This window comes from Olea europaea, unplaced genomic scaffold (genome assembly GCF_002742605.1).
Source record: "Olea europaea var. sylvestris unplaced genomic scaffold, O_europaea_v1 scaffold376, whole genome shotgun sequence".
In the NCBI taxonomy this organism is placed as follows: Eukaryota; Viridiplantae; Streptophyta; class Magnoliopsida; order Lamiales; family Oleaceae; genus Olea; species Olea europaea.
In genome coordinates, this window is record NW_019256967.1 from 110,007 (window position 1) to 118,145 (window position 8,139).

The following is an 8,139-nucleotide window of genomic DNA, read 5'->3' on the forward strand; positions in this document are numbered from 1 at the left end:
CCTCACCCTTATTGAGTTTCGAAGCAGTCTCAATCAACAATCTCGCAAGATTCAAGGTGGTCAAGTAAAAAAAAAAACATTTTCTGTTGCCATTCTGATTTTCCCCATGATTAATGGAGACAGTTACTGTATAGCCAGTTGTTTAAGCCATCATTTGGGTCACAATAGAACTCGACATACAATCTGGGTAAAAGGAGGACTTGGCAATTGAACCATAGTTTTGTTTTCCATAGTCAATTCCATGTTAGTTATTTCAGTTGCCATTTCTGAAAAATAAAATCTATATCAGTTTCTAAAATCAACATTATATAAACCTGTTTTTTTTTTCCTAATCTATTTTAATTTTGTTACAAAATAATTGCAGAATATAGTATTATAGAATATACTATTTGATGTAAATTGAAAAAGAACATACAGGAATTAACAATTGAACAGGAAATTAATTAGAACTATAGAAGTGAAGAACTAACAAATCGAGGCCTGTGTGAACACAATGTTCTTAAAACATATTCGTTCCCTCACCATAATTGTTTGAATTTTTTATGAACGCCTATCTCCTAGGATACAACGGATAAACCTATAGAAATTGTGCATTGAATTTTTAAACCAGGAAACTTAGTCTATATCTAAATCGACCAACAAAACTTTGATAAAATTGGAAAATTTTCGAGCAAATGAAGGAAAATCAAGCTTTATAGAAAATAAAAATAAAACGTGGACACTCATAAGGGGCCAATTTATGCTCCATTCGGTCCATCATTCGTATACACAAGTCGCGCTCACGCACAAGTTCAAGGCTTTTGTGATCTTTGATTTGCACTCCCTGTGCGCGCAAGTGAAGAGAGGCTCTATGCTACACATGATTACACTCATTCAAAATATAACCTTATATAAAGTGTCTTTGTTTCTATCATTTTCGTATGTGGAATAAACTTAAAATAGTTTTCCTCCAACACTTTAACCTCTTCAAATTCATTATTTTAAGCTTCAATTTCTCATTCATTCAAGCATCATTTTTTACAAGTAAATATATGGTTTTGATATTCTCATAGAGGAAAACACAAATCAACTTTGATCTTCTAAAAAGAACGCATGAGTCCACTCAAAATTATCCCAATCATTTTTATTCAAGCTATCACCTAATATTTATGCTTCATGCACGTAGTTCAATGAGAATATTATTAATACAATGAAGGTTTTTTTCATTTTTTTTCCTTTTTTTTCCTTTTTTTTAATCCTACATGTATAGTGCTCCTTAGATATATATATTTGATTGTAAACTTTACATTTATTTTTAAGCTTAGCCAATTTATGCCTTTAGATATTAACTTTGGGTCCACTTTGCCTTTGAATTATGCGTTCCATGCCTCTCTTATAAAACAACTTGCTAATACTTATTTGTGGGGAACTAGGACAACATTTTGAGAGCCAAAACTAGATATTCTCGTCATTCCACTTAAAGTTTATAATTATAATAATAAAAATATGGGTAATTATATCCACATTATTTTTTTATAAATAAAGTGTATTTTAATTTATTTAAAAATATAATGAGCAAATGCGTCTTTTTACTCTATCTTAAAAAAAATTGAAGAGAAATCGTAATTAGGTAAATTTATTTTAATTGAGAATAAGAATACGATGAAAAAAGTTTAACGTATAAATGTTATAATGTGTAAAGGTTAAGAGCCTTTCGTGTAATTAAAATGTAATTTAGTTATTGTAATGGTGCAAATATATTAGCCTTGAAATAATTATGATTAAGAAGCAGATAATTTAGTAATTACATAACCCCCTCACCTCCGAGGGCACCCCTCTCTTCGGGACCTTTGTGTCCACTGGAATCCTCGCCTTGTGAAATGACCAAAATACCCAAGTATTTTGAGAAAGAACGTGTGATATGTCACTTTTGTCACCTAGAAAAATGCATAGTACAATATGATACCATAATGGCCTGTGTTTTTTTTTTTTTTGGGATTTTAAGGTTACCAAATTAGGAATTTATAAAAGAAATTCCATGCCAGAATGCCTTACGTTTGTGCCTTTATGCCCATCAAACACAGACACACACACACACTCTCGTCCCAATATTGTCCCAGTCATGTTATATTAGTAATTAATTTGGGATGGGACAGCAACTTTTATTTACCTTAAAAAATAAGCAAGTGGGAATATATTTATATCAGAAGTTGAGAACTTTTGACATCATCGTCCTATAATTCCTACTTTTGTTTGATCGAGTGCGACTTTAGCTATCAAAGATGGTTAGATTATGCCATTTGTATTTGTTGGTTTAAATGTTGGTTGACACGATTCCACCTAATCTCTTATATGGGAGAGGTCGGGGTCCACGCCCAAATGTGTGGAGCCGACTTCCCCATGTAACAGGGAGGTGGGTCCGTGTCAATCAACATGTAAACCTTCATGTACCCATAACAAGATCCAAGATGGTTTATGTAATAAGTAAAATATTATTTAGTGATTTTAATGATTTTATATAGTTTTTGACTGATCAAGTGAGATTTAAATGATTTCCTTTTTAAGGTTTTTGATTTTTCCATTAAAACATTTTTGAAATCTTGAAAACATTTTATTTTAGAATCAATGTGTCTTTGGATTTCGATTTTCAAAGTTTCAAAACAAATAAAAATTGGAACTGTAGTCTTTATAAAAGTTTCTGCGAACACTAATTAATTTACGTTCAGTAATCACAAAATTTGTACATTTCTCTCCAATAATATGTATTTCATCTCAATTTTAAGTCTAGATAGATGCCTTTCATTTTTGGAAAATAGAGTTGTCAAGGGAGTGGAAAAGGAAAAAATAAAGAATCGAAACCTACAAAGGAAAGTGAACAAGTTAGTGGTGAAAAATGTTTACTCCAACTCTCTCTCTCTTATAAAGCATATAAATTATTTTAGTATTGCTAATGCTCTACTTAACAATCATATTAACTTTGACACTAATTATAAAATATTCCTAATGAAGTTTGGATGTAAACTCTTATGATTTAGTTGCTAAATTAAATTAAATTAAACAGGTTGAATAGTATCAAAAAAATAAGCGAGGTAACAAAATTTGTTTGTGTCATTCAAATCCAAGAGTACCAACTTTCAACTACATATTTTATCAATTCTTATCGAAAGTCATCAAAATTTGATTTTTAACAAAATCAAACGGAAGGATAATGTGTGAATCACGAGGATATGAGACCATGTGGGCAAAGACAATTTAAATCTAAATTATCCTAGTGTAATTATCAATGTTTTAAACAACAATATCATGTCATAAGTAGCTCTTCAACTCGACTATTAAACTCAATGGTTTACAACTTTCTTAATGAGGACCACTAACACTTTTTCAGACGATTGAAATTATATGAGCAAATTTTTTAATAAAGTTTTTAAACCTTAGAAGACCGTGAGAGGTTGAGAGCTATATATTAGATTTAACAAAGGTTCAAGTCGAATTTGGGGAGTTGAAAATATGTCCTCGACATTCATCTGAATGACTTTTTACAATCAAAATCAAAATAAATAAAAATTAATTTGTAAGTAGAAAAAATAGTTATAGAAAAAGGTGAATTGTTTGAATGTTCTTTCCCTCTTTCATTTCAGTGGATAAAATTATACGAAAGAGTTACCTATCATTTTTGTAGATTTTTGTCACTAATAATTTATTTTTAAAATAAAATAATTTTTGTAGGCTCGAAAAATTATTATATTTCTAATAAAAAAAAAAAAGTAAAAATAAACAAAAACTATTTTATACTTCACGGTACCCTCTTTTAATCTCTGCACCTTTTTCTGCATGATAATTATGTGCTAAATTGTTTAGAGAAATTGTTAGAAAGAAAATTGATACTATCACCTTGAACAATGGAGATCGTAGTACAATATTCCCTCGGAAGCACGGAAGTAGCGTATTACGGAAAACGAGAAAATGAAAATAAGGAAAGACCATTTCCGGAGAAAATAGAAAAGAAAAAAGCCACTTTATAACTACTATATTAGGAAAACAAAATTAAATTATTTCTTGTATTACTCATTTCGGTGAATTAAAAATTAAAAAGGTTCTTAACCAAACATTTTTTAGTGCTTGGAGAAATTGGAGAACCAATAAGATTCTCTTGTACATGGCAACTAACCAGTGGGGGGACATTTATGAAAAATTCTACTTGTACATAATTATTGCACATAATGATGTCCATAATGTGATGTAGCAATCATCTGATTGTTGATGTACAAGTGTGAGATTTGAATTAAAGGTTGGATCCAGTACCACGTGTAATTATAAACACTATTATGTAAACAATTATGTACATGTAGCACTTCCCGACATTTATATACTTAGAACAACAGAAATCAAGAAATTAATTAGAATAATTAGTCAAAATCTTTTAATCGAAAAAGGAAGGGACAAGTGTCAATCATCAAACAAATGATACGATCACACATGCCAAGAGAGATTCAAAATCCCATATACATTGGAATGTGTCTTCGTCCTAGTTATTATCCAATGAAAATCAGTTTAGTTTAAGTATTGTCATTAAGATAATTAAATCAGGCCCATCTTTCTTGTGAAGGGAGATTTGTTTCACACGATGTTGTGTGTGAAAAAGGGTTAAACAAATATGGGTAAATTGCACTATTTGTTTCCAATCTAATCGTTGCAAAATTTTTTGAACTTTTTCTATCTTCAACTTTTCAGAAATTAGTAAATTTTCTCTTTACATGAAATTTCTTCCAAAAATATTTAAGCAAAATACAATAAAAAAAAAAAAAAAAAAGAGAGATTTTCCCATTGATTTCTCCACTAACCAGGGGAACCCCTGGTCATGTAAGCCGGTCACTGTTAGCGTTGGCAAAAACTGGGGAAAAATCGAAAAAAAATTAGAAACAAAAAAATATAGAAGGGTTAGGTCTGCTATTCTTGCTCAAAGATTGGGATGAATAGCACAAGTTACCCAACAAACAAAAATTGAATAATTCCCCTTGTAGTTATAGGCACCATACAGGTGCTTCCATTTGATAGAATCGATCGATTCAACTTCGATTCCTTTATTAAATGGATCGATTTTGGAACCATGTATAGAGAATCGATTGATTCCGCTCTACTTCTTAGTATTGCCTTAAGGATCAATAGTAAATTCAATTTTCCCTAATTTCTCTTTGCTGGTGTATTGTATGAATATGCGCCAAATACTTGAACACCTGAAATTATCTCACGCCAAAATTTTACTTTTCATATGCTTCTTCTTTCTTTTACAGCAAAACCTAATAGGTAATCAACATTTAAATTTAAATAATTTTATAAATACTTTTAAAAAATTCATATCTTTAATGCAACCCCAACAGAAAAAAGTGCATTTTAATTCAATCTTTCAGAAGAACTCAAATTTCTTGTTATTTTCAAAGTGATCGATCATTAGAATCAAGATCTTCTCGTTAAAGATTATTGATAATAATCAGCTTATAAATAGAACATACATTTTTAATATACATAATCTATGAATTAAAAATTAAAATTTTTTTGTCCAAATTTTGCAATTTATATTGTGTTTAATAGTTTATCATTTTTTATGCACTTATAAATTGATCTTGAGCATTGGAGTATATTTATGTTTGTTGCCTTATTTAGTTGATTTTTTACATTATTAGATGACAAAAATGATTGATTTCAACTCTAATTTTATGTATTTTTAATTTAACAAGTAGTTTTATACTTTATATTTTTAAATTTCAATATAAAGAATCGGATCGATTTCAACTCTAATTTTATGTATTTTTAATTTAACAAGCAGTTTCATACTTTATATTTTTAAATTTTCAATATAAAGAATCGGATCGAACTAGGACCGATTGGTTTGGTTTCAATTCGGTTTAATTGGATATGGAGCCAATGGTTCCATTTTTAAGATTTACATCAGTAATCGTTTCGATTTGATTCAATTCTCTTTGAAATCAGATCGAATCAAATATACCCACTCCTATTTTAATTTTTGTGTATAATATTGTCCTTAAGTGGTAAAACAAGAAAAAAAATTGTGGAATATTGAAAATATTAAACTGGCATTTGAAAGATAACTCAAAATCATAGTTCTTTAAATATCTTCGATAAACGAGCCTTGAACACGCTAATAATTACACTTACTGTAAGATAAGTTTTCTAGGTGTATATATATATATATATATATATATATATATATATATATATATATATATACACACACACCATTCCTTAGCTAATTAATCTTTCTACGAGATTCCAATAATAGATTTTCTCTTAAATATGATAGATTTCTATTTCATTATAAGGAAAGGATGAGGACAAGGACGAGCTAATCAGTCTTGGGGAATGAGAGTGGGAAAGATATGCAAAAGATTTTATTGAAAAAATGAATCTTAATGATTTACTAGTCGGGATGACGAAATGAACCTGTAGCTACCCAGTGAATAGAGCTAGGTTTGTGCATGATTTGGGCAAGCTTGTTCACAGCAAATCTAATATCAAGGCAAATGATATTAGATTTGTGTATATATATATATTCTTCATCGATTAGTGTCTTGACGATGAAAAAGATATATCGTCTTCCAACAACATAGAATAAAACTATATGCAATTATCACGCAAGTGAAACATGGACCACTTAAAGTAAATAATAATATATTTACAAAGATACCAAAAGACTAGTTATTAAACTTTGAAGAAGTTACTTTTTTCTTTTAGTGTGAATAAATACCCCAAAAAGGATCAATTCGAATAAAATCTGCAAAGTTATCAAAGTCTTTTAGCTGCATTATACTTCAGTCTGGACTCTGGCTGCTATAAGAAATAATTGTAGGACAAGTACAGAAATGGTAATTTGAGACTATATAAAAAATGTTTATATCTTTGTCTTCGTTAATTTTATTGTCTAATTTAGTGCATGTATGATATCAATATCGTATAATGAATAAAATGGTTAATATAAAACACGTTGCATGCTTCATTTTGAACTTTGTGCCATTTGACCAAATGTCATAAAAGGGAAAACTGGGGAGAGCATCGATGCATTATGGGAATTCTTGCGATATTATGCCAATTTTCGAAGAACTCATGATAGGTATGGTTTTATAATGGTCTTGGATTTCTGAGATAACTCAATTCCACACCAGATGCTTTGTGTTTGTCTGTGTAGTAATTCCCAACATTCTTTAAATATTGACTCAAGATTCTTTACTTGAAATAATGAATTTCAATTGTGTGATTGAATCACCTTGTATTTCAAACTTCAAATCTGCATTTTCTTGTTCTCCACTAATTCCAATTTTGATCACAATGGAGGGGATTATTATCCACAATCTAAATACCTAATTTTGTGAGTTTTTATGCCACATAGGTGATTCTAGGCACTTTTATAATTTTGAGAGATTTTTCATGTAAATTCACTTTTTTTCTTTTCATCATTCTCTCTCTTTTTCTAGGCAATAACCATTGGAGGTTATATGGAAATTAGGATTGGTTATAGAAAGCTATAGGTCTGAATTTCAATTATGAACCACTCCCTCCAATCCTTTTTGTGTCTTGTGGGTCGAGTCATCCCCCATGGTTGACCTACGACCCGTAGTTTTTAACATCTCCCATTCACACATGATGGGCTTAACCCTAACCAGGAGTGGCAACGAGTATTATGCGTTAAATCTTTCTCAAGGTTAATCTCACAAAAATTCATACGACGAATAGATCGTGTGACCAGTGAGTAATATTAGAGCTTATGGCTCTATAAACCTGTTAGAGATATACAGTAACTCTATTAAATGAACATTACGTCTTGTTATATCTCAAACTCGTTTTCCAACATTAATTCAAGTATTTCTGATCCTTTGAACGTATATGGAATATACTTGAATCTCATATTGTATTATTCTATTCACAACTGTGTTCTATACCCTAAAAGATAAACACAATCATTGGATCGGTGAATAAAAATATAAATAATGGTTAAAATAGCCTTTCCTACTTGAATCCTTCAACTATAATTTAGCTACTTTCATAGACATGTCACTTTAAATCAAATCAATCATAGTCGGTGGTAACATGCTAAAACAGCAACATTGAAACAAAATATCAAGAAAAGGTTAGAAGTCATAAGGGTAT